The 26,777-nt window shown below is 45.6% G+C and overlaps 2 long non-coding RNA genes across 2 annotated transcripts in view; one reads left to right on the plus strand and one right to left on the minus strand.

Annotated features, from left to right (window-relative positions):
- LOC135058272 (uncharacterized) overlaps window positions 1–26,777 on the minus strand; it is a 357,308-nt gene that overhangs the window by 46,845 nt on the left and 283,686 nt on the right. The window contains exon 3 of the long non-coding RNA XR_010244719.1: window positions 7,280–7,360. This is a non-coding gene — a long non-coding RNA (uncharacterized LOC135058272). The remainder of the gene's footprint in view (window positions 1–7,279; window positions 7,361–26,777) is intronic.
- The window catches only part of LOC135058274 (uncharacterized), an 86,518-nt gene that overhangs the window by 14,162 nt on the left and 45,579 nt on the right, over window positions 1–26,777 (plus strand). The window lies entirely within an intron of this gene.

The raw sequence follows: 26,777 nt of genomic DNA on the forward strand, positions 1-26,777 counted from the left end.
CACATAACTTTCATAAACCTTCCTATCAAATTACATCCACTCTGTACAGTCCACACATATCCTCACATGTCTGTTCATTCTATGCAATAGATAGCACCTTTCCTTGTGTACATATGCCTATTTCCCTATAGATTGTAAGCTTGCGAGCAGGGCCTTCCTACCTCTATGACTGTTATCACCCAGTTTGTTATTTCAAATTGTAAAGTGCAACGGAATTTGCTGCGCTATATAAGAAACTGTTAATAAATAATAAATAATCTTGCAGCTCTGTGTCACTTCTAGAATCCTGATCAGTGCTCAATATCTGCTGCATTGTTGTGACCAGTATGTATACTGTACTGTGCGACGTGTGTTATACACCTGGTTATTTTATACATCCTGTAATCTGTACTGAGCGATGTGTGAGATACACCTGGGGATTATACACCCTGTATACTGTACTGTGCAACGGTTGTGATACACCTGGTGATTATACACCCTGTATACTGTACTGTGCAACGTTTGTGATACACCTGGTGATTATACACCCTGTATACTGTACTGAGCGATGTGTGAGATACACCTTGGGATTATACACCCTATATACTGTGCTGTGTGATGTGTGAGATACACCTGGGGATTATACACCCTGTATACTGTACTGTGCCATGTTTGTGATACACCTGGTGATTATACACCCTATATACTGTACTGTGTGATGTATGAGATACACCTGGGCATTATACACCCTATATACTGTACTGTGCGATGTGTGTGATATACCTGGTAATTAATTATACACCCTGTATACTGTACTGTGCGACGTATGTTATACACCTGGTGATTATACATCCTGTAATCTGTACTGAGCGATGTGTGAGATACACCTGGGGATTATACCCCCTCTATACTGTACTGTGTGATGTGTGAGATACACCTGGGGATTATACACCCTGTATACTGTACTAAGCGATGTGTGAGATACACCTGGGGATTATACACCCTATATACTGTACTGTGCAATGTGTGTTATACACCTGGTGATTATACATCCTGTAATCTGTACTGAGTGATATGTGAGATACACCTGGTAATATCTGTGCTCAGTGTGCTGCATTGTGGGGACCACCAGTATATAATTATAGTAGTACAGTACAGTAGGCCATTGCTGTATCTTGCAGCTCTGTGTCACTTCTAGTATCCTGATCAGTGCTTAATATCAGTGCTCAGTGTCAGTGCTGCATTGTGGTGACCAGTATACTACAGTACAATAGTCCAGTGCTGTTCTCGCTGCTCAGTGTCAGTTCTCCGTAGTATCATCAGTGATCAGTATAATCAGTTCTCAGTATAATCAGTGCGCTGTTAGACGTGCGCCCGTTTTCTGCCATTAGTGCAGTGGGATTTAGACAACTGATGAAGTTATTGTGTCCCCGTTACAAAATCCCATCTAGATTCCACTTCACTAGGCAGGCGATAGCGAGATTTTACCAATTAATATCAGTGATTTATAATTATTAAATTACAGTAATCTTGCCAAATAATTCCAGTGATTTTGTCATTTTCTTCCAGTGATTTGGACCAATAATACCATTGATTAGAACAAATAATTCCTGTGATATTGAGGTGTTTGTGTCGCTTAGCTTAGCCGTCCAGCGACCACAGTGCACCTCTTTTTCTCTTTTCTTTGCATCATGTGCTGTTTGGGGGCCAATTTTTTTAAGTGCCATCCTGTCTGACACTGCAGTGCCACTCCTAGATGGGCCAGGTGTTTGTGTCGGCCACTTGGGTCGCTTTGCTTAGTCATCCAGCGACCTTGGTGCAAATTTTAGGACTAAAAATAATATTGTGAGGTGTGAGGTGTTCAGAATAGACTGGAAATGAGTGGAAATTGTGGTTATTGAGGTTAATAATACTATAGGACCAAAATGACCACCAAATTCTATGATTTAAGCTGTTTTTGAGGGGTTTTTGAAAAAAAAACACCCAAATTCAAAACACACCCGAATCCGACAAAAAATTTTCAGGGAGGTTTTGCCAAAACGCGTCCGAATCCAAAACACGGTCGCGGAACCGAATCCAAAACCAAAACCCGAAAATTTTCCGGTGCACATCTCTAGTGTAAGGTATTAATTTTTTTTTATGTCTATGGGCGGGCATTTTTGAATGTATATTGGGGGGGTGGGGGGGGGTGTATTTTTTTTTTATGCTTGTACTGGGAGCCAAATTGTCTAGGAACAGCCCTGCTCCTACACATGGTTATTTGAGTTACTGTCACTGTCCTCTCAACTTGAACCATTTTGGCCATTCTCCTCTGACCTCTCTCATTAACACGGTATTCTCACCCACAGAACTGCCTCTCACTGGATGTTTTTGTTTTGCATACTGTACCATTCCATGTAAACCCTATGGACTGTTGTAGCTTAAAATCCCAGGTGATTAGCAGTCTATAAAACATTCAATCCACCCTGTCTGGCATCAACAGTCATTCCACCTTCAAAAGTCACTTCCTGTAGGTCACATTTCTTCCCCATTGTGGAGTTTGGTCTGGACAACAGCTGAGCCTCTTGGCCAACTATGCTTGCTTTTATTCATGTTGATGTTGTCATATGAGTAGCTGATCAGATACAGTATTTGCATTAACTATCAGGTTCATAATTTTACCTTAAATAGTCTATTTTGTACCTGCCGACCTAAAACATGTCGACCAATTCAGTATCTGTCTAGACACTGCAGATCTAGCATCCACATTCCAGAACTACTTGGTCCATCTAGTCTGCCCTAAACACATGTACACACTAGGGTAATTTTTTGGGGGGAATCTACAAACTCCACACAGCCGTGTGGGAATCAAACGCATGACTTCATTACTGTGAGGCGGTAATGCTAACCATTACGCCATCTGCCAGGGCCAGATTAAGCTTTCGGGGGGTCCTGGGGAACTAAAGATAGGAGGCTTTCCTCTCGAGTAGTGCTTGCATAGCCTTAGCTAGTAAATTAGCATTACGTGTGTATTATGGGGCCAATTCAGTAAGGATTGTAAAAATTACAAATATGCAAAAATTGCAAGCAATCGCAAAATTGCGAAAGCACACCCAAAATGAAAAACTGCAACCCTAATTTAATATTACAAAAAGAAGGCGGGCTTGGGAAACGTGCAAATATTGCGATGACCTAAAAAAATAAGCATTATTTGCGTATAAATTTACAATTTTACGCATTTTTTGCTTACATGTTTCTGATGTTGCAATTTTTGCAAACAACTGCAGACCCTCCAACATTACCCGCCCCACTAGGTACAAAATGCTCTGTTCCTGGACTTCCCTCTTAATTTATGATTTCCATCACCTGTGTTGAACTAGTTAAATGATAAGAAAGCTGTTTCTTCACAGGTGATGGCAATAATAAATTAAGAGGGAAGTCCAGAAACAGAGCATTTTGTACCTAGTGGGGCGGGTCATGTTGGAGGGTATGCAACTGTGTTTTAACCTCAAATATTGCACTACCTACTTTCCGCCCCCCCCCCCCAAAAAAAAAAAAACAACAACAACCAAATGCATGTGTGTATGTTTTGTTAACAAAAAACTGTTGGTTGCTTAAAAAGCATTAAAAAACTGTTATGAAGCTAAAAGACATTAAGCAGATCCTACAAAACAAAATGCTTGGAAATGTTCATTAACGTTTGCTTTTAAAAAATAGTGTGGTTGTCAAACCTCGATTGTTAGTAAGTGTAAAGACAATTAGGTTCCTAACCTATATTTTATAAATAAACATGTGTTACAGAGTTTAACAATACCTTACATGTTTTGTGGTCTGAGGCGTGAGCTTCTTCAGCTGGGGGTAATGAAGGGGTGTAGTTCATCAAATCAACAGTGTCTAGGTCGACAATGTTTAGGTCGACCACTATAGGTCGACAGTCACTAGGTCGACATGGATGGAAGGTCGACAGGGTTTCTAGGTCGACATGTGCTAGGTCGACAGGTCTAAAGGTCGACATGAGGATTATTATTTTTTGTCGTTTTCTTCGTAGAGTGACTGGGATCCCAAATTAGTGCACCGCGTCCCCTCGCATGGCTCGCTTCGCTCGCCATGCTTCGGGCATGGTGCCTTCGCTTCGCTCGGCACACTTTACCGTTCCAATCGTAGTCCACGTGGATCGTTAAGTATGAAAAAATTCAACAAAAGAAAAAAAATGTGAAAAACTCATGTCGACCTTTAGACCTGTCGACCTAGCACATGTCGACCTAGAAACCCTGTCGACCTTCCATCCATGTCGACCTAGTGACTGTCGACCTATAGTGGTCGACCTAAACATTGTCGACCTAGACACTGTCGATCTTCAGACCGGATCCCGTAATGAAGCAATGATTGCAGTATACATCCAACATTCTACAACTGAGGTCAGCTTGTGCAGTTTTTAAATGTGCGATCAGTTGTAAAAATTGCGAATGCACCGCCCACCGATCATCAGCATACGCCCACAACACGCCCCTGCTCATAGTTTTTGCGAGTACAGCCCTTTAGTACGCCCCCTACACGCCTACTTTTCGCAGCGCATACACAGTTTTTGCTTCGTCTCAGAAGTTGCATTTTTTTCTCCGTTTTTGTGGTAAATGGTGCAGATTTTGCGATTTTCTGCATTTTCTGCGATTTTTGCTGCTTTGCGATCCTTGCTGAATTAGGCCCTATGTGTAGTCAATGTCCATCCTATCCTTCCCTTACATACACCTTATTTTATCTCTCTTCCCCTCCCTGCAATTCATCACACCCACCCCTTATATAATTAATTAATTTCTCTCCCTCCCTCACCCCTTATATATTTAATGATCTCCCCCCATAATAAAATATATTTAATGATCTTCTCCCACCCCTCATTAGTTATATATTTAATGATCTTCCCCACTTACCTTATATAACATTTAATGATCCCGCATCATCCCATGCCTTTTATATGTTAAAAGATATTCTCCCCACCTCACCCCCACCCATTATATATTTAATGATTCCACCCACCCACTCTCAGCTAGGGGCTGTGGTAAGCCACTGAGCAGAGCATAAGTCCGGCCCAGTGGGAACTGTCCCGTTCTCCCGGTGGCCCAATTCGCCCCGACATAATAGCCCAGGGGCAAACGCAGGATTTACTGAGTAGGGTTTCCATATTAGTATATATACGGATACCCATTAACCAAAATATTCAGAAAAATTGAATATTTAAGCCCTGCAGTAAAGTCATGACGTGTGTCAGCATGATGACATCACTGGAGTCTGTGGCCAATCACAGACATGTGGGGGATTGGCTTTACAGCCATTCTCTCACCGTCACTACTGCCAGGACCCACCGCGGACCCCCGAGATTCCCCTGCCGATGTGCTACTGGTACTGACCCCCAGGCACTCAAAGAGACGACTTGACCACCAATGTAGAGTATATGTATGTGTGCATATATATATATATATATATATATATATATATACAGTGTCTATAAAAATATATATTTACATATGACACACATACATACAAAGACACATACGCATACCCGGGGCAGAATGTGGGGAGAAGAGGGAGCAGCACTTACTATGCTCTTCTGTCCTTCTGCGGACTAGAGAGCTCCGTGCAGCAACAGCTTCTGTGATCGCAATCGCAGTAGCGGTTTGTATGGAGACGGATACCCAGTCTCAGAATAAAATAATTCAGCTGGTCAGGGGGCCCTCCTGGCCCCCCTGATTACTCATAAACCCCCCCCCCTACGTGCGCTACTGTAGCCTACTATGGGCTATTACTGTATATTGCACATTTTATCATACAGGGATCCCTAGAATCCCTCTCCATCAGCCGCAACTGACGCATACGCAGGCTGACAGCCGCAGATGTACAGTAAATGCTCCGACGCCGTATCCGAAAAACAGGAGAATAATACAAAATTCACATTAAAATTTCATTTTCACTTTGTCAGCTTAGTGTTCAGACCTGATCGCAGCAGCAAAATTGTTCTTTAATGGGCAAAACCATGGGGGTCATTCCGAGTTGATCGCTCGTTATTTTTTTCCCCGCAATGGAGCGATTAGTCACTAATGCGCATGCGCAATGTCCGCACTGCGACTGCGCCAAGTAAATTTGCTAAGAAGTTTGGTAATTTACTCACGGCATTACGAGGTTTTTTCTTCGTTCTGGTGATCGTAATGTGATTGACAGGAAGTGGGTGTTTCTGGGCGGAAACAGGCCGTTTTATGGGTGTGTGTGAAAAAACGCTACCGTTTCTGGGAAAAACACGGAGTGGCTGGAGAAACGGGGGAGTGTCTGGGCGAACGCTGGGTGTGTTTGTGACATCAAACCAGGAACAAAACTGACTGAACTGATCGCAGATGCCGAGTAAGTCTGGAGCTACTCAGAAACTGCTAAGAAATTTCTATTCGCAATTTTGAGAATCTTTCGTTCGCAATTTTGCTAAGCTAAGATTCACTCCCAGTAGGCGGCGGCTTAGCGTGTGCAAAGCTGCTAAAAGCAGCTTGCGAGCGAACAACTCGGAATGAGGGCCCATGTGCAATGCAGATGTGGCAGATGTAACATGTGCAGAGAGAGTTAGATTTGGGTGGGTTATATTGTTTCTGTGCAGGGTGAATACTGGCTGCTTTATTTTTACACTGCAATTTAGAGTTCAGATTGAACACACCCCACCCAGATCTAACTCTCTCTGCACCTGTTACATCTGCGTGCAGCATGGTTTTGCCCGTAAGAGAACAATTTTGCTGCTGCGATCAGGTCTGAATTAGGCCCATTATCGCATATACACTGCATGGAAATTGCTGCGTGTGATAAATAGGCCCCTATGCGTTATTAGTTTCTCACATTATCCTGCAAATATGTCCATAAGTACTAGGCAGTAAGCAACAAAGACCCCGAAACGTCATGTTATGCTCCTGTCTCGCTTTTCGGGAAGACGGTGACGTTTATTGTCCGTCTCTTATAAAAGAACACCAAGAAATGTGGATCGAAATCTTTTATTTTTTAGTGCAACAAATAAACACCTGGTGGAAGCCGATGAAATACATCTTTCAATGGGAGCTGCAAATCCACAGAAGGGAACTAAGGATTGTTGCTGAGTCGCAACAGAGGAAAATATATGTATTGTGCAGGACCATAAGTTACACAATTAGAAAATATATGTAATGTTGCCTGTGTTCTTTTCCATGCTTTATTGTCCAGCGCGGTGGATAAGTGATATTTCTTTGTGAAATGCTTTGAGCTATTGCTTGAGTACTTGTAGCGTTCAATAATTTGTTGTAAGTTTGTGAAGCATACGAACCTGCTGCGTACGGAAGTCCACGCTCCCGCGTTGCACTTCCACCAGCCAGCACGATGATCCAGAGATTCTGAGACGGAGATACTGTATGCAAAAAAATAATATTATAAGAAGATTTATTCAAAAAGTTACGACATCATAAACCTCACCTCAAACATTGATCTAATCAGCACCGGCTCTGCCGCAGAGCTGGAGGTAAGTCACCGCAGAGGAACGCTACTGTCCATCCTGCGTACAGGTTATTATTGACCCCTGATCAAATTAAAGTCACCGGTTTACTTACTATAAATAAATTATTCTATTTTAATAGTAATATCAGTCCATTCTAAAAATAAATCAAGGAATAAAATTGTTATAATTATTTTCTGATATTTATATGGCGCCACTTAAGGATACAACATACAAAGTAAGCAAGTTCAAAATGGTACAGACAAGAACATACATTTATACTACACATTATATATCTGTGCACAGGAATAATTCCATAGCGTTACAGAGAGGAGAGGGCCCTGCTTGTGAGAATTTGCATTCCACAGGAGCTAAGGGTGGATCCAAGAAGATGAGGGAAGGGGATCCTTCGGATCTCTCACTGGTGATTTTTGGGTAAAGAAGCCCATAGCCTTCTATAGGCAATGCCATCCGTTGATAACTTTGCCTAATGGGCAAAAGCTCTGGAACGTTATGTTTGCGGGTCATTATGGCTGCGGTCAAGGGCGTAGCTACCATAGGTGCAGGGAGTGCAGCTGCTATGGGGCCCAGAGCTGAGAGGGGCCACCTTCCCTGTCACAGTTACATGTGTTATATACAGGGTGTAGCTACCATAGGTGCAGGGAGAGCAGCTGCTATGGGGCCTGAGCTGAGAGGGGTCACCTTCCCTGTCTCAGTTACATGTGTTATATACAGGGTGTAGCGACAATAGGTGCAGGGAGTGCAGCTGCTATGGGGTCCAGAGCTGAGAGCGGCCATCTTCCCTGTCACAGTTACATGTGTTATATACAGGCTGTAGCTACCATAGGTGCAGGGAGTGCAGCTGCTATGGGGCCAGAGCTGAGAGGGGCCACCTTCCCTGTCACAGTTACATGTGTTATATACAGGGTGTAGCTGACATAGGTGCAGGGAGTGCAGCTGCTATGGGGCCCAGAACTGAGAAGGGCTACCTCCGTGTCACAGTTAAATGTGTTATATACAGGGGTATAGCTACCATAGGTGCAGGGAGAGCAGCTGCTTTGGGGCCCAGAGCTGAGAGGGGCCACCTTCCCTGTCACAGTTACATGTGTTATATACAGGGTGTAGCTACCATAGGTGCAGGCAGTGCAGCTGCTATGGGGCCCAGAACTGAGAGGGGCCACCTTCCCTGTCACAGTTACATGTGTTATATTTATACAGGGTGTAGCTACCATAGGTGCAGGGAGTGCAGCTGCTATGGGCCCAGAGCTGAGAGGGGCCACCTTCCCTGTCACAGTTACATGTGTTATATACAGGGTGTAGCTACCATAGGTGCAGGGAGTGCAACTGCTATTGGGCCCAGACCTGAGAGGGGTCACCTTCCCTGTCACAGTTACATGTGTTATATACAGGGTGTAGCTACCATAGGTGGAGGGAGTGCAACTGCTATGGGGCCAGAGCTGAGAGGGGCCACCTTCCCTGTCACAGTTACATGTGTTATATACAGGGGCATAGCTACCATAGGTGCAGGGAGTGCAACTGCTATGGGGCCAGAGCTGAGAGGAGCCACCTTCCCTGTCACAGTTACATGTGTTATATACAGGTGTGTAGCTACCATAGGTGCAGGGAGTGCAGCTGCTATGGGGCCAGAGCTGAGAGGGGCCACCTTCACTGTCACAGTTACATGTGTTATATACAGGGTGTAGCTACCATAGGTGCAGGCAGTGCAGCTGCTATAGGGCCCAGAGCTGAGAGGGAATGCTCCCATTTATTGAACTTGCAACTTATATTACAATATTTACAATATAATACAATATAATACAATAAATAAATTAAATAAATTAATAAATATATAAATAATATTAGAGATGAGCGCCGGAAATTTTTCGGGTTTTGTGTTTTGGTATTGGGTTCGGTTCCGCGGCCGTGTTTTGGGTTCGACCGCGTTTTGGCAAAACCTCACCGAATTTTTTTTGTCGGATTCGGGTGTGTTTTGGATTCGGGTGTTTTTTTCAAAAAACCCTAAAAAACAGCTTAAATCATAGAATTTGGGGGTCATTTTGATCCCAAAGTATTATTAACCTCAAAAACCATAATTTACACTCATTTTCAGTCTATTCTGAATACCTCACACCTCACAATATTATTTTTAGTCCTAAAATTTGCACCGAGGTCGCTGTGTGAGTAAGATAAGCGACCCTAGTGGCCGACACAAACACCGGGCCCATCTAGGAGTGGCACTGCAGTGTCACGCAGGATGGCCCTTCCAAAAAACCCTCCCCAAACAGCACATGACGCAAAGAAAAAAAGAGGCGCAATGAGGTAGCTGACTGTGTGAGTAAGATAAGCGACCCTAGTGGCCGACACAAACACCGGGCCCATCTAGGAGTGGCACTGCAGTGTCACGCAGGATGGCCCTTCCAAAAAACCCTCCCCAAACAGCACATGACGCAAAGAAAAAAAGAGGCGCAATGAGGTAGCTGACTGTGTGAGTAAGATAAGCGACCCTAGTGGCCGACACAAACACCGGGCCCATCTAGGAGTGGCACTGCAGTGTCACGCAGGATGTCCCTTCCAAAAAACCCTCCCCAAACAGCACATGACGCAAAGAAAAAAAGAGGCGCAATGAGGTAGCTGACTGTGTGAGTAAGATAAGCGACCCTAGTGGCCGACACAAACACCGGGCCCATCTAGGAGTGGCACTGCAGTGTCACGCAGGATGGCCCTTCCAAAAAACCCTCCCCAAACAGCACATGACGCAAAGAAAAATAAAAGAAAAAAGAGGTGCAAGATGGAATTGTCCTTGGGCCCTCCCACCCACCCTTATGTTGTATAAACAGGACATGCACACTTTAACCAACCCATCATTTCAGTGACAGGGTCTGCCACACGACTGTGACTGATATGACGGGTTGGTTTGGACCCCCCCAAAAAAAGAAGCAATTAATCTCTCCTTGCACAAACTGGCTCTACAGAGGCAAGATGTCCACCTCATCATCATCCTCCGATATATCACCGTGTACATCCCCCTCCTCACAGATTATCAATTCGTCCCCACTGGAATCCACCATCTCAGCTCCCTGTGTACTTTGTGGAGGCAATTGCTGCTGGTCAATGTCTCCGCGGAGGAATTGATTATAATTCATTTTAATGAACATCATCTTCTCCACATTTTCTGGATGTAACCTCGTACGCCGATTGCTGACAAGGTGAGCGGCGGCACTAAACACTCTTTCGGAGTACACACTTGTGGGAGGGCAACTTAGGTAGAATAAAGCAAGTTTGTGCAAGGGCCTCCAAATTGCCTCTTTTTCCTGCCAGTATAAGTACGGACTGTGTGACGTGCCTACTTGGATGCGGTCACTCATATAATCCTCCACCATTCTTTCAATGTTGAGAGAATCATATGCAGTGACAGTAGACGACATGTCCGTAATCGTTGTCAGGTCCTTCAGTCCGGACCAGATGTCAGCATCAGCAGTCGCTCCAGACTGCCCTGCATCACCGCCAGCGGGTGGGCTCGGAATTCTGAGCCTTTTCCTCGCACCCCCAGTTGCGGGAGAATGTGAAGGAGGAGATGTTGACAGGTCGCGTTCTGCTTGACTTGACAATTTTCTCACCAGCAGGTCTTTCAACCCCAGCAGACTTGTGTCTGCCGGAAAGAGAGATCCAAGGTAGGTTTTAAATCTAGGATCGAGCACGGTGGCCAAAATGTAGTGCTCTGATTTCAACAGATTGACCACCCGTGAATCCTTGTTAAGCGAATTAAGGGCTCCATCCACAAGTCCCACATGCCTAGCGGAATCGCTCCGTGTTAGCTCCTCCTTCAATGTCTCCAGCTTCTTCTGCAAAAGCCTGATGAGGGGAATGACCTGACTCAGGCTGGCAGTGTCTGAACTGACTTCACGTGTGGCAAGTTCAAAGGGCATCAGAACCTTGCACAACGTTGAAATCATTCTCCACTGCACTTGAGACAGGTGCATTCCACCTCCTATATCGTGCTCAATTGTATAGGCTTGAATGGCCTTTTGCTGCTCCTCCAACCTCTGAAGCATATAGAGGGTTGAATTCCACCTCGTTACCACTTCTTACTTCAGATGATGGCAGGGCAGGTTCAGTAGTTTTTGGTGGTGCTCCAGTCTTCTGTACGTGGTGCCTGTACGCCGAAAGTGTCCCGCAATTCTTCTGGCCACCGACAGCATCTCTTGCACGCCCCTGTCGTTGTTTAAAAAATTCTGCACCACCAAATTCAAGGTATGTGCAAAACATGGGACGTGCTGGAATTTGCCCATATTTAATGCACACACAATATTGCTGGCGTTGTCCGATGCCACAAATCCACAGGAGAGTCCAATTGGGGTAAGCCATTCTGCGATGATCTTCCTCAGTTGCCGTAAGAGGTTTTTAGCTGTGTGCGTATTCTGGAAAGCGGTGATACAAAGCGTAGCCTGCCTAGGAAAGAGTTGGCGTTTGCGAGATGCTGCTACTGGTGCCGCCGCTGCTGTTCTTGCGGCGGGAGTCCATACATCTACCCAGTGGGCTGTCACAGTCATATAGTCCTGACCCTGCCCTGCTCCACTTGTCCACATGTCCGTGGTTAAGTGGACATTGGGTACAACTGCATTTTTTAGGACACTGGTGAGTCTTTTTCTGACGTCCGTGTACATTCTCTGTATCGCCTGCCTACAGAAGTGGAACCTAGATGGTATTTGGTAACGGGGGCACACTGCCTCAATAAATTGTCTAGTTCCCTGTGAACTAACGGCGGATACCGGACTCACGTCTAACACCAACATAGTTGTCAAGGCCTCAGTTATCCGCTTTGCAGCAGGATGACTGCTGTGATATTTCATCTTCCTCGCAAAGGACTGATGGACAGTCAATTGCTTACTGGAAGTAGTACAAGTGGGCTTACGACTTCCCCTCTGGGATGACCATCGACTCCCAGCAGCAACAACAGCAGCGCCAGCAGCAGTAGGCGTTACACGCAAGGATGCATCGGAGGAATCCCAGGCAGGAGAGGACTCGTCAGAATTGCCAGTGACATGGCCTGCAGGACTATTGGCATTCCTGGGGAAGGAGGAAATTGACACTGAGGGAGTTGGTGGGGTGGTTTGCGTGAGCTTGGTTACAAGAGGAAGGGATTTACTGGTCAGTGGACTGCTTCCGCTGTCGCCCAAAGTTTTTGAACTTGTCACTGACTTATTATGAATGCGCTGCAGGTGACGTATAAGGGAGGATGTTCCGAGGTGGTTAACGTCCTTACCCCTACTTATTACAGCTTGACAAAGGGAACACACGGCTTGACAAATGTTGTCCGCATTTCTGGTGAAATACTTCCACACCGAAGAGCTGATTTTTTTGGTATTTTCACCAGGCATGTCAACGGCCATATTCCTCCCACGGACAACAGGTGTCTCCCCGGGTGCCTAACTTAAACAAACCACCTCACCATCAGAATCCTCCTGGTCAATTTCCTCCCCAGCGCCAGCAACACCCATATCCTCCTCATCCTGGTGTACTTCAACACTGACATCTTCAATCTGACTATCAGGAACTGGACTGCGGGTGCTCCTTCCAGCACTTGCAGGGGGCGTGCAAATGGTGGAAGGCGCATGCTCTTCACGTCCAGTGTTGGGAAGGTCAGGCATCGCAACCGACACAATTGGACTCTCCTTGTGGATTTGGGATTTCGAAGAACGCACAGTTCTTTGCGGTGCTTTTGCCAGCTTGAGTCTTTTCAGTTTTCTAGCGAGAGGCTGAGTGCTTCCATCCTCATGTGAAGCTGAACCACTAGCCATGAACATAGGCCAGGGCCTCAGCCGTTCCTTGCCACTCCGTGTGGTAAATGGCATATTGGCAAGTTTACGCTTCTCCTCCGACAATTTTATTTTAGGTTTTGGAGTCCTTTTTTTACTGATATTTGGTGTTTTGGATTTGACATGCTCTGTACTATGACATTGGGCATCGGCCTTGGCAGACGACGTTGCTGGCATTTCATCGTCTCGGCCATGACTAGTGGCAGCAGCTTCAGCACGAGGTGGAAGTGGATCTTGATCTTTTCCTAATTTTGGAACCTCAACATTTTTGTTCTCCATATTTTAATAGGCACAACTAAAAGGCACCTCAGGTAAACAATGGAGATGGATGGATACTAGTATACAATTATGGATGGACTGCCGAGTGCCGACACAGAGGTAGCTACAGCCGTGGACTATTGTACTGTACTGTGTCTGCTGCTAATATAGACTGGATGATAATGAGATGTAGTATGTATGTATAAAGAAGAAAGAAAAAAAACCACGGGTAGGTGGTATACAATTATGGATGGACTGCCGAGTGCCGACACAGAGGTAGCTACAGCCGTGGGCTACTGTACTGTGTCTGCTGCTAATATAGACTGGTTGATAAAGAGATGTAGTATGTATGTATAAAGAAGAAAGAAAAAAAAACCACGGGTAGGTGGTATACAATTATGGATGGACTGCCGAGTGCCGACACAGAGGTAGCTACAGCCGTGGACTACCGTACTGTGTCTGCTGCTAATATAGACTGGTTGATAATGAGATGTAGTATGTATAAAGAAGAAAGAAAAAAATACCACGGGTAGGTGGTATACAATTATGGACGGACTGTCGAGTGCCGACACAGAGGTAGCTACAGCCGTGGACTACCGTACTGTACTGTGTCTGCTGCTAATATAGACTGGATGATAATGAGATGTAGTATGTATAAAGAAGAAAGAAAAAAAAACCACGGGTAGGTGGTATACAATTATGGATGGACTGCCGAGTGCCGACACAGAGGTAGCTACAGCCGTGGACTACCGTACTGTGTCTGCTGCTAATATAGACTGGTTGATAATGAGATGTAGTATGTATAAAGAAGAAAGAAAAAAAAACCACGGGTAGGTGGTATACAATTATGGACGGACTGCCGAGTGCCGACACAGAGGTAGCTACAGCCGTGGACTACCGTACTGTGTCTGCTGCTAATATAGACTGGTTGATAATGAGATGTAGTATGTATAAAGAAGAAAGAAAAAAAAAACCACGGGTAGGTGGTATACAATTATGGATGGACTGCCGAGTGCCGACACAGAGGTAGCTACAGCCGTTGACTACTGTACTGTGTCTGCTGCTAATATAGACTGGTTGATAAAGAGATGTAGTATGTATGTATAAAGAAGAAAGAAAAAAAAACCACGGGTAGGTGGTATACAATTATGGACGGACTGCCGAGTGCCGACACAGAGGTAGCTACAGCCGTGGACTACCGTACTGTACTGTGTCTGCTGCTAATATAGACTGGTTGATAAAGAGATGTAGTATGTATGTATAAAGAAGAAAGAAAAAAAAACCACGGGTAGGTGGTATACAATTATGGATGGACTGCCGAGTGCCGACACAGAGGTAGCTACAGCCGTGGACTACTGTACTGTGTCTGCTGCTAATATAGACTGGTTGATAAAGAGATGTAGTATGTATGTATAAAGAAGAAAGAAAAAAAAACCACGGGTAGGTGGTATACAATTATGGACGGACTGCCGAGTGCCGACACAGAGGTAGCTACAGCCGTGGACTACCGTACTGTACTGTGTCTGCTGCTAATATAGACTGGTTGATAAAGAGATGTAGTATGTATGTATAAAGAAGAAAGAAAAAAAAACCACGGTTAGGTGGTATACAATTATGGATGGACTGCCGAGTGCCGACACAGAGGTAGCTACAGCCGTGGACTACTGTACTGTGTCTGCTGCTAATATAGACTGGTTGATAAAGAGATGTAGTATGTATGTATAAAGAAGAAAGAAAAAAAAACCACGGGTAGGTGGTATACAATTATGGATGGACTGCCGAGTGCCGACACAGAGGTAGCTACAGCCGTGAACTACCGTACTGTGTCTGCTGCGACTGGATGATAAATAATGATATAAAAAATATATATATATCACTACTGCAGCCGGACAGGTATATATTATATAATGACGGACCTGCTGGACACTGTCTGTCAGCAGAATGAGTTTTTTATAGAATAAAAAAAAAAACACCACACAAGTCACACGACGAGTGTTTAACTTTTTCAGGCAATCACAATATAGTATACTACTAACTATACTGGTGGTCAGTGTGGTCAGGTCACTGGTCAGTCACACTGGCAGTGGCACTCCTGCAGCAAAAGTGTGCACTGTTTAATTTTAATAATATGTACTCCTGGCTCCTGCTATAACCTATAACTGGCACTGCTCCCCAGTCTCCCCCACAATTATAAGCTGTGTGAGCACAGTCAGATATATACATAGATGATGCAGCACACTGGGCTGAGCAGTGCACACAGATATGGTATGTGACTGAGTCACTGTGTATCGTTTTTTTCAGGCAGAGAACGGATTATATTAAATAAAACTGCACTGTCTGGTGGTCACTGTGGTCAGTCACTACTAAACTCTGCACTCTCTACAGTACTCCTAAGCTCCAGTAAATCAAGTGTCTTTGTCTCAAATCAATCTCACTCTCTCTCTTCTAATCTAAATGGAGAAGACGCCAGCCACGTCCTCTCCCTATCAATCTCAATGCACGTGTGAAAATGGCGGCGACGCGCGGCTCCTTATATAGAATCCGAGTCTCGCGAGAATCCGACAGCGTCATGATGACGTTCGGGCGCGCTCGGGTTAACCGAGCAAGGCGGGAAGATCCGAGTCGCTCGGACCCGTGAAAAAAAACATGAAGTTCGGGCGGGTTCGGATTCCGAGGAACCGAACCCGTCATCTCTAAATAATATATGACATCACGATACATAATACAACATAAATGAAATGCAATCGCAATATACCAAGAAATATCATCAAAGTAAAGATATATGTACAAAAAAATACAAAAAAACAAATACCCAAAACTTTATATTATTATCCCTCTATTTACACATTTTGTAAAGGAAAACTGAGCAAAGCTTTTTAGACCTATGCAAAACCTGTTCCTTAAAACAATCATAAGCACAAACTCTACGGGATGTGGAAGGATATAAAAAGTACCAGCTAGACTTTGAAAAAGGATTTCTGCCACCCACTCAAGGGGGTTTCAGATGGCCACACCAATTGGACCACCTGACAGCATCCATCCTCTTCCTGTCTAGAACCATCATCCTTTCCACATCGTGCAGAATCAAATCCACCACCACTTCACAAGGAAGGATTTTATTTCTTAGGGAAACCTGACACCGTGCCATCCATGTGTGATATCTAACTACAAAACTGACTAAATAAATTGTGGTCAAATTAAATACACCATATCTTTTGAATGCTCCATAAGCCCACTCTGGGTAACTTAGGGGGACATTTACTAAGCAGTGATAAGAGTAGAGAAGTGAGCCAGCGGAGAAATTGCCCATGGCAACCAATCAGCACTGAAGTAACATCTATAATTTGCATACTATAAAATTAGACAGATCTGCTGATTGGTTGATGGAGCAACTTCTTGTTAGGGTCTCCTGCCCTGTGCTGCCACGTCATCATGGCAACCGGGAGACAAGTGCTAGTGGAGTAACCTGAGCGCAGCTGATACTCCGGTTCGGGTCTTTTGCTGTGCAGTGGTTATAGGCTCTGTGCACGGCAGGGGATCCGGTGCTGGTTTTTGTGCTCACAGTCTGTGAGGTCTGAGTGGGGCGTGGACAGCACCTGCTTTATAAGGCCTCTTTTCAGGGTAAGCAGATGCTGCTGAATCTCTGTTGGTTAGTCAGTTCATGAAAGTTAGCCAGTACTGTGTAGCTTTGTATTTGTTTGTTGCTTACTGCAAATAGGCCTGGGGATTTGGTATTACACTCTGCCAATCCAGACCTAGCAGTAAGACTGGAGTCAGTCGTTTAGCTTGCTGGGGTTCTGTTATTACTCTGTGAACTTAGCAAGTTTGCGGCTGTATTCTAACACTTGCCTGTCTAATCCTGTCTCACTGTGCTAGGTGTCAGGGGTCAGTTTAGTGGCAGTAAGCTTAAACCTGTGCACTGCAAGTGAGAATCAGGATTGTGGAGGCTCTCCTTGTGTCTATCATTCCATCTCTGACCAAGGAGTTTACTGCCACACCCGTTGGTAACCCTTTAGGGTTTTGCTGTTGCCCTTAGCAACAGCATTTCGGGTTCTCTACGTATTAAAACACAACATCTTGCTTTTTACATCTGAGCAGTTCTAATACAAGGGAGATACCCAGTTCCTTAGCCTCTGGGCTTCTCTGTTCACTGTGTGTGTATTTTGTTACCCTATCACCTTCTGTGTACGTTATGTCATATTCCCCAGTTTGTCTGTGAGTCCATTTGTTTTGCATAACAGTTCAAACACCAGTACATTCCTGCAGACACTGGAGTGCATAACAGTTCTGACACTAGTACTTTCCTGCAGGCACTGGTGTGCATAACATATTCAGCAGCCTAATACTCCTGTTGAAATTTTGTGGGAATATGGAGCATACCCCTCAAAATACGTTGCAACAGGTGGTCGATCAGGTGCAGGTCCTGACTCGGCAATTTAATGATTTGTCCATTAAAATGCACACCTCCCAGGCTGCTGGCGGAGCTCCCGCAGCAGCAGCACCTGCAGGGGTTAAGGAGCCGAAAGTAAATCTCCCGGATCGTTTTTCTGGAGATCGCTCGCAGTTCTTTTGTTTCAAAGAGAGCTGCAAGCTATACTTCCGGCTTAGGCCTCAGTCTTCTGGGTCGGAGATTCAGCGGGTGGGCATAGTGATTTCCTTGCTACAAGGAGACCCACAGGTCTGGGCATATGGGTTGCAGCCTGACTGTCCGTCGCTTAAAAGTGTTGATGCTTTTTTTACGGCACTGGGCATGTTGTATGATGACCCTGACAAGACGGCCTCAGCCGAGGCTCAGATTTCGATCCTTAAGCAAGGGCGAAGGCCAGTTGAGGTTTACTGTACGGAGTTTCGGAGGTTGGCCCATGATACCCAGTGGAATGACCCAGCCCTGAGACACCAGTACCGAAGAGGTCTTTCTAACCAGATAAAGGACCAACTGGTACAATATCCCTTGCCTGATAGCTTGGATCAGCTCATGCAGTTATCCATCCGGGTGGATAGACGGCTGAGAGAGCGTAGGCTTGAAAGGGAGACTGAGATTTCCTTCCTTCCCAAGGGAACCTCAGACTCTGAGGAATTTTCTGAGGAGCCTATGCAGATTGGGGCTACCCGCCTCTCCTCGCGTGAGAAGACGCGGAGGAGACAGCAGGGGTTGTGTTTGTACTGTGGGAATAAAGGTCATGTGGTAGTATCATGCCCAGAAAAGCCGGAAAACTTCAGGGCCTGAGGGTGATGGGAAATATCCTGTCAGGCCAGAAGTCAGAATTTCCCAAGAAGACTTTTATCATTCCGGTGACCTTGAAGATCCTCGGTCAAACTGTCAAGACTGAGGCCTTTGTGGACAGTGGGGCCGACGGGGTTTTTATGGACCGCCAATTCGCCCTAAAACACTCTGTTCCCTTAGTACCCTTGGCATCGGAAATTGAGATTTGTGGGTTAAACGGGGAACCATTATCCCAAGGTAAAATTACCTCTTGCACTAGCCAGATTTCTTTGTTTATTGGAGCCACACACTCTGAAAAATTGTCCTTTTATGTGACTGTCTGTACTTTTGCCCCATTGGTGTTGGGGTTACCCTGGTTAAGGGCCCACAATCCTCAATTTGACTGGGTCTCTGGGGAGATTCTTAGTTGGGGTACTGATTGTTTCAGGAGTTGCTTGAGCCTTCCAGTCAGGCTCTCGCAGCTAAGTTTGCCAGGATTGCCAGGGTGTTATGCAGATTTTGCGGACGTGTTCTCCAAAAAAGTTGCAGAGGTACTACCTCCCCATCGCCCCTATGACTGTGCCATTGATTTGTTGCCAAATGATAAGCTTCCCAAGAGCAGGTTGTACTCCCTGTCACGTCCTGAGACTCAGGCTATGGCAGAGTACATTCAGGAGAACTTGGCTAAGGGATTTATCAGACCTTCACAGTCTCCAGTTGGGTCGGGGTTCTTCTTCGTGGGTAAAAAGGACGGTTCGTTGCGACCCTGCATCGACTTCAGGGAATTGAACCGTATCACGATTAAAAACTCATACCCACTGCCTCTCATTTCGGTCTTGTTTGACCAGCTTCGTACTGCCACCATTTTTTCTAAGATTGACCTACGCGGTGCGTACAATCTAATCCGAATAAGAGAGGGGGATGAATGGAAGACTGCCTTTAATACCCACTCAGGGCATTATGAATATTTGGTGATGCCTTTTGGGCTCTGTAATGCCCCGGCAGTCTTCCAGGATTTCATGAATGATGTGCTCAGGGAATATTTGGATAGATTCTTAGTTGTATACTTAGATGACATCCTAATCTTCTCCCATTCCCTGGAGGAACATCGGAAGCATGTACGCTTAGTCCTCCAGAAACTCAGAGACCACCGGCTTGGGGCGAAGCTGGAGAAGTGCGAATTTGAAGTTCAGCAAATCGCATTTCTAGGATATATTATCTCCCCAGAAGGTTTCCAAATGGAGGGTTCCAAGGTACAGGCAGTCCTGGATTGGGTGCAGCCCACTAGTTTGAAGGCGCTTCAGCGTTTCCTGGGCTTTGCGAATTTTTATAGACGATTTATCGCTGGATTTTCGTCTATAGTGGCGCCCTTGGTGGCACTCACTAAGAAAGGGGCGGATGTTGCTCACTGGTCTTGTGAGGCTAAAGCGGCTTTTGCCCGTCTCAAAAGGGCATTTGTTTCGGCCAAGGTGCTGCGACACCCAGATCCAGAGCGTCCTTTTGTGGTGGAGGTGGATGCCTCTGAGATGGGTATTGGGGCAGTGCTTTCTCAGATGGGAGTGTCTGATAATCGCCTTCATCCCTGTGCTTACTTTTCCCGTAAATTTTCGCCTGCCGAGATGAATTATGACGTGGGTAACCGGGAATTGTTGGCTATTAAGGATGCACTCGAGGAGTGGAGACACTGGCTTGAGGGGGCTAAGTTTGTGGTCTCAATTCTCACTGACCATAAGAATCTGGCATATTTAGAGTCAGCGAAGCGTCTCAATGCCAGGCAGGCACGATGGGCTTTGTTTTTTGCTCGCTTTAATTTTTTGATAACATATCGCCCTGGGTCAAAAAACATCAAGGCTGATGCGCTCTCGCGGAGTTTTGCTCCAATCCAGGAGACCACCGAGGAGCCGTTGCCCATTGTGTCCCCATCATGTATTAAAGTGGGCATTACCCAGGACCTCTTATCATTAGTCCTTAGAGCACAGGAGCAGGCTCCTCCAGACCTTCCGGTAGGTCTTTTGTTTGTGCCTCCTAGGTTAAGACAGCGAGTGTTCCTGGAATTCCATGCCAAGAAGTCGGCAGGTCACCCGGGTATTGCCAGAACTCGGGAGTTGCTATCTAGGGCGGTGTGGTGGCCCTCGGTGGCTAAGGATGTGGATCAGTGGGTTCGGGCATGTGACATCTGTGCCCGAAATAAGACTCCTAGAGGGGTTCCTGTTGGCCCATTACATCCACTCTCTATCCCATCTAAGCCATGGACCCACATTTCAATGGATTTTGTGGTGGACTTGCCCAAATCCTCGGGGATGACAGCCATCTGGGTTGTCGTTGACAGGTTTTCGAAGATGGCGCACTTCGTTCCACTGGTTGGGCTGCCATCAGCCAGACGCCTGTCTGAATTATTTATGCTGCATGTTGTGCGTCTCCACGGGTTGCCACTTGATGTGGTCTCTGACCGCGGATCCAGTTTGTGGCCAAATTCTGGAGGGCATTTTGTTCCGATCTCCAGATTTCTGTCAGCTTGTCGTCAGGCTACCATCCGCAGTCTAATGGGCAGACTGAAAGGGTGAACCAGTCCTTGGAGCAGTTCCTCAGGTGTTATGTCTCCAAGTGTCAGACTGACTGGGTTGCTCATCTGTCCATGGCGGAGTTTGCCTATAGCAACGCGGCTCACTCTGCTACAGGGATCTCTCCCTTCCTTTGTGTGTATGGGCATCATCCTAAGGCCAATTCTTTTGACCCCCTGGACTCCACGCCTGGTGGTTCCTCTGTGGTTTCGGTCCTTAGAGGTATTTGGCGGAAAGTGAAGAAAGCCCTTGTATCTGTGTCATTAGTGACCAAAAGGGTTTTTGATAAGCGGAAAAGACCCTGCAGCTTCAAATTAGGAGACTTCGTCTGGTTGTCTACCAAGAATTTGAAGTTGAGACAGCCATCTCATAAGTTAGGGCCCCGGTTCATCGGCCCTTATAAGATCACCAGGGTTATCAATCCGGTGGCATTTCAGTTAGATCTGCCCCGTTCTTTGGGTATCAATAAAACATTTCATTGTTCCCTTTTAAAACGGGCGATTAGTAATCCTTCTTCCAGTGGAAGACCTTCCCCTCTTCTGATACGTGGCCAGAGGGAGTTTGTTGTTGAAAGGATTCTTGACTCCAAGGTGGTTCGGGGTCGGCTGTCATTTTTGGTGCACTGGAAGGGGTATGGCCCGGAGGAGCGGTCGTGGGTGCGCAGTTGTGATCTTCATGCCCCCAGACTGATACGCTCTTTCTTCTCGCAGTTCCCCGATAAACCCGGTGGTAGGGGTTCTTTGACCCCTCGTCAGAGGGGGGGTACTGTTAGGGTCTCCTGCCCTGTGCTGCCACTTCGTCATGGCAACCGGGAGACAAGTGCTAGTGGAGTAACCTGAGCGCAGCTGATACTCCGGTTCGGGTCTTTTGCTGTGCAGTGGTTATAGGCTCTGTGCACGGCAGGGGATCCGGTGCTGGTTTTTGTGCTCACAGTCTGTGAGGTCTGAGTGGGGCGTGGACAGCACCTGCTTTATAAGGCCTCTTTTCAGGGTAAGCAGATGCTGCTGAATCTCTGTTGGTTAGTCAGTTCATGAAAGTTAGCCAGTACTGTGTAGCTTTGTATTTGTTTGTTGCTTACTGCAAATAGGCCTGGGGATTTGGTATTACACTCTGCCAATCCAGACCTAGCAGTAAGACTGGAGTCAGTCGTTTAGCTTGCTGGGGTTCTGTTATTACTCTGTGAACTTAGCAAGTTTGCGGCTGTATTCTAACACTTGCCTGTCTAATCCTGTCTCACTGTGCTAGGTGTCAGGGGTCAGTTTAGTGGCAGTAAGCTTAAACCTGTGCACTGCAAGTGAGAATCAGGATTGTGGAGGCTCTCCTTGTGTCTATCATTCCATCTCTGACCAAGGAGTTTACTGCCACACCCGTTGGTAACCCTTTAGGGTTTTGCTGTTGCCCTTAGCAACAGCATTTCGGGTTCTCTACGTATTAAAACACAACATCTTGCTTTTTACATCTGAGCAGTTCTAATACAAGGGAGATACCCAGTTCCTTAGCCTCTGGGCTTCTCTGTTCACTGTGTGTGTATTTTGTTACCCTATCACCTTCTGTGTACGTTATGTCATATTCCCCAGTTTGTCTGTGAGTCCATTTGTTTTGCATAACAGTTCAAACACCAGTACATTCCTGCAGACACTGGAGTGCATAACAGTTCTGACACTAGTACTTTCCTGCAGGCACTGGTGTGCATAACACTTCTCCACTGGCTCACTTCTCCGCTCTTATCATTGCTTAGTAAATGTCCCCCTAAGCCCTGAAAGGCACAGGATACCCAAAGCTCCTGAAATTCTCTTGTAAACTGTTACATTAAAGGGGCAACTGATCAAGAAATGGTCCATTGTCTCCACCTCCCCTAGACATTCCTCCTGTGGACAACCACGATCATTGACATTTCTCTACATCATGTTCCCCTTTACGTAAAGCTTCCCATGGAAAGAAAGCCAAGCAATGTCTCTAAACTTCAACGGTATCCTCTCTGAATTTATGAGAGCTAATCCAGCAGAAGCGTCATCGCTTGGGCAATCCCTTAGTGACAGTGGAACATGAAAATGGGTTCGCAAAATCTTCTCCCCCAACTCCTTCCTGGAAAGGCTTTTGACAATGACTTCCACCACTTCCAGACCCCAACGCTTTGTCACCTTCAACCTCTGGACAACGTAGATCGGAAGATACCCTTTCCGAATTTGAGGATTCTTCACTTGGCCACCACCTAACCAAAGTTTGAGGAAGGGGGACACCCAGACCCCCAAATCCACTTACCCATCGAGGAGGAGTTTCTAACAATAAACTCCCAAGGTTAAGTTTTAAAAAGGTTGTAACAAAAAAGATTACAGGGTTGATCATGCCAGCCCCTCCGTCTTTCCTCGACTTGTAAGTAATACCTCTCTTGATTAGATTCATCCTGTTTCCCCAAAATAAAAGGAAACAAGGAGTTCAATCTGACCCATAAAGACTGAGGCAAAAAGCACACATAGCTTACATATAAAAATAATGGGATCAGGTAAGTTTTGCACAAGTCCACTCTTTCCCTGAAAGAGAATTTGCATCTCTTCCAGCACTCTACTTTCTTGGCAGCATTCTCCAGACACATACCCCAATTTAGAGTGGCATAATCACCATGGTCAAAACAAATACCTAGAATCTTTATCTGAGGACTGGCCCGGGGGAGGCTGTCCGGAAGGGAAAATTCTTTCCCTTCTTCCCCCATCCAGAAAGCTTCACACTTCTCTTGGTTTACCCTAGAGCACGAGGCTACAGAGTATTCACAGATGAGCTCTTCCACATCACGTGCCTCTGCCACTGATGACGGAACCACTGTGACATCTTCTGCATAAACCACCACCTTTAAAGGGAACTCTGGGCTCAGCTGCACCCCTCCCACCGTACCGTTTTCTACCCTTCTTATGAAGGGGTCAATCGCGAATACATACAGGAGGTGGCTCAGGGGACAACCGCCTCAAAAGTAGGACCCACCCAACCATTAACAAGCGGGAAGCTTTCGGCCTGACTGTATATTGTTCGGAGCCAATTCACCACCCTGACTGGAAAACCATACCTTTCAAGTAGGGCCCATAGGTACTCATGATTTACTTGGTCAAAAGCCTTAGACTGATCCAGTGCCAGCAAGTATTTTCCCCATTTCTCAGCACCGCTCTATGGCTTCCCTGACACCAAGGACAGCACTAAATGTGCTTCGGCCCTTCACCGTGCAATGCTGAGATGGGGATAGCAGTTGTTCTGAAAATTCTGACAACCTGTTGAAAAGTACCTTTGCCAAAATCTTCCTATCTGTATTGAGAAGAGCAATGGGGCGCCAGTTCTCAATATGAGATGGATGTTTGCCCTTGGACAGTAATATGAGGGCAGATATCCTCATAGAAGGAGAGTGAGTTCCCTCACCCAGGTACTCATTATATACTTCTACTAGGCGAGGAATTAAGAGGTCTGCAAAAACTTTATAAAACTCAGATGTTAAACCATCTGGGCCTGGGGATTTCCTACAATTTAACTTATCAATTGCCATCTTAACTTCCTCTGCCGTCACATTCCTACACAAGGTTTCAATCGAAAGTCCAGGTGTCTCCCTCAGAAATGTTTCCATCCTTTCTCATATAAGTGGCTGCTCAAACAAAAGATCAGAGTAATAAGATCTAATGACTCCCAAAATGCCTTCCTTATCCTCACGAAGAACACCCTGTTTGTCATAAAAACCCCTCACCTGCTTCATCTCAACTGATCTTCCACAATTCTGGTAAGGATCAGGCGACTGGTATTTGCCAAAATCCCTTTCCAAAATCAAAGAATCCAGCCAGTTATACTGATATTCCTTCATCTGAGCCTTCACTCGGGAGATTTCCCCACTATCTCCACACTCAGAAATCAAGAAATCTAATTTCCTTCTCAAACTCTGGTAGATATTATGCTTTATCAAGTTCTTTTTTGCTACCAACCTCTTGAAGAATCTCCGAATTTTATTTTAAATTTCTTCCCACCACTCAGATCTACTCCATCCAGCCTCCAAACGTGTTTCCTGAGATTGAAGGAAGTCTCTAAGGGATTGTCTAATCTTTTCCTCCTTTAGGAGCTCAGAATTCAGTCACTATAGACCCAGCCCCTTCTGAGCAGCTTCTGAAGCATTCAAAATGACAGAGAGAAAAACGTGATCAGAGAACTCTACTGGCATTACCTCTGGAGGCAAAGTTTTTGAGGACTCTTTAACAAAAAACGTATCTATCCTAGATCTATGACAACCACTACCACTAAAGAAAGTGTAACCTGTGAGGTCTGGAGAGTGGTGAACGTGTACATCCACCAAACCTGCCTGTCTACTCATACTAACTAAAAAATTAGAGTCATATCCCAGGGTTATCTCCCTGAAGAGACATTTCCTGTCCCACTTTGACTGTGGCCCATAGATATTAATGAGCCTCATGTCATGTCCCCTCAGGTTGACATCTAAAATCATACATCTACCTGCCTGTAGTTCTAAAACCCTGTACATGGTTACTGTGCCAGTAAAAAGCACTGCCACCCCACTGTACGGCTCGGCCGCAAGAGACCAGTAGGAAGGCCCACGCCTCCACTCCCTTTTTGCCTTGTGGAGGATGTCCAACCTACTAATTCTGGTCTCTTGCAAATACAAAATATCAATCTCAATTGTATTGAAACAAAGGCCATATAACAAGCTCGCTCAGAAACTACGAAAGCCACATTAATGGTGGCACATCGTATGGGTTGGGGATCCATGTTTCTTTGGGTTATAGAAGTAGGACCCTCCTCACTTTTCCTTTACAAATCTCATTGAGACCCTCCTAGAGGATCCAGCAGTCTGACTAGTCACCTTCTTGGAAGTGACTCTTTCCCTTCTTAACCACCATTTTCCCAGAGTCCTCACTAGGAGGGGGTCCTGGGTCTGGTGGTTCACAAGCAGACTTAATTTCCAGGCACTGATCACCCAGTACCTTATCTTCCAGTGGAATACTTGGACCTATTACTGAACAAGATGATTCTACATTTTTCCCACCACCACTTCACTTAGGTCACTTCCTTCCCCCATACTTTCCACACTTTTTTAACCAGCTCTGTGCCAACTGGGACCCATTCCAGGCTGTCCTGGATTTCCACATCAGATTCTCTCTCTCTCTTTCCAATATTCTTTTTCTTTTCCTTACTCTTTTTTCCCTGCACCACCCCTACCTTAGGGCTTACTACCACTTTCCTTGCTTTGTGTCTGTTCACCTTGGGGACTAAAACGGGCTCTCCCCCATTTCTAACAATTTCCCCTTCATTCTCCTCATCTGAAGTAAAAGCGTCAAACCGGTTACTTAAACTCACTTGTGCTTCCTCCCCCTTTCTCTTTTTCTTACTACTTTTCTTTACTTCTTGAAAGGAATCATTTTTATTCACTACTGTAGGATTTTCCACTACCACAACAGATATTGTGTTCTGCCCAGGGGCATCTGCTGTAGGGGTGACCATCCTCCCCGCACAGA

This window comes from Pseudophryne corroboree, chromosome 3 (assembly GCF_028390025.1).
Source record: "Pseudophryne corroboree isolate aPseCor3 chromosome 3, aPseCor3.hap2, whole genome shotgun sequence".
Lineage (NCBI taxonomy): Eukaryota > Metazoa > Chordata > Amphibia > Anura > Myobatrachidae > Pseudophryne > Pseudophryne corroboree.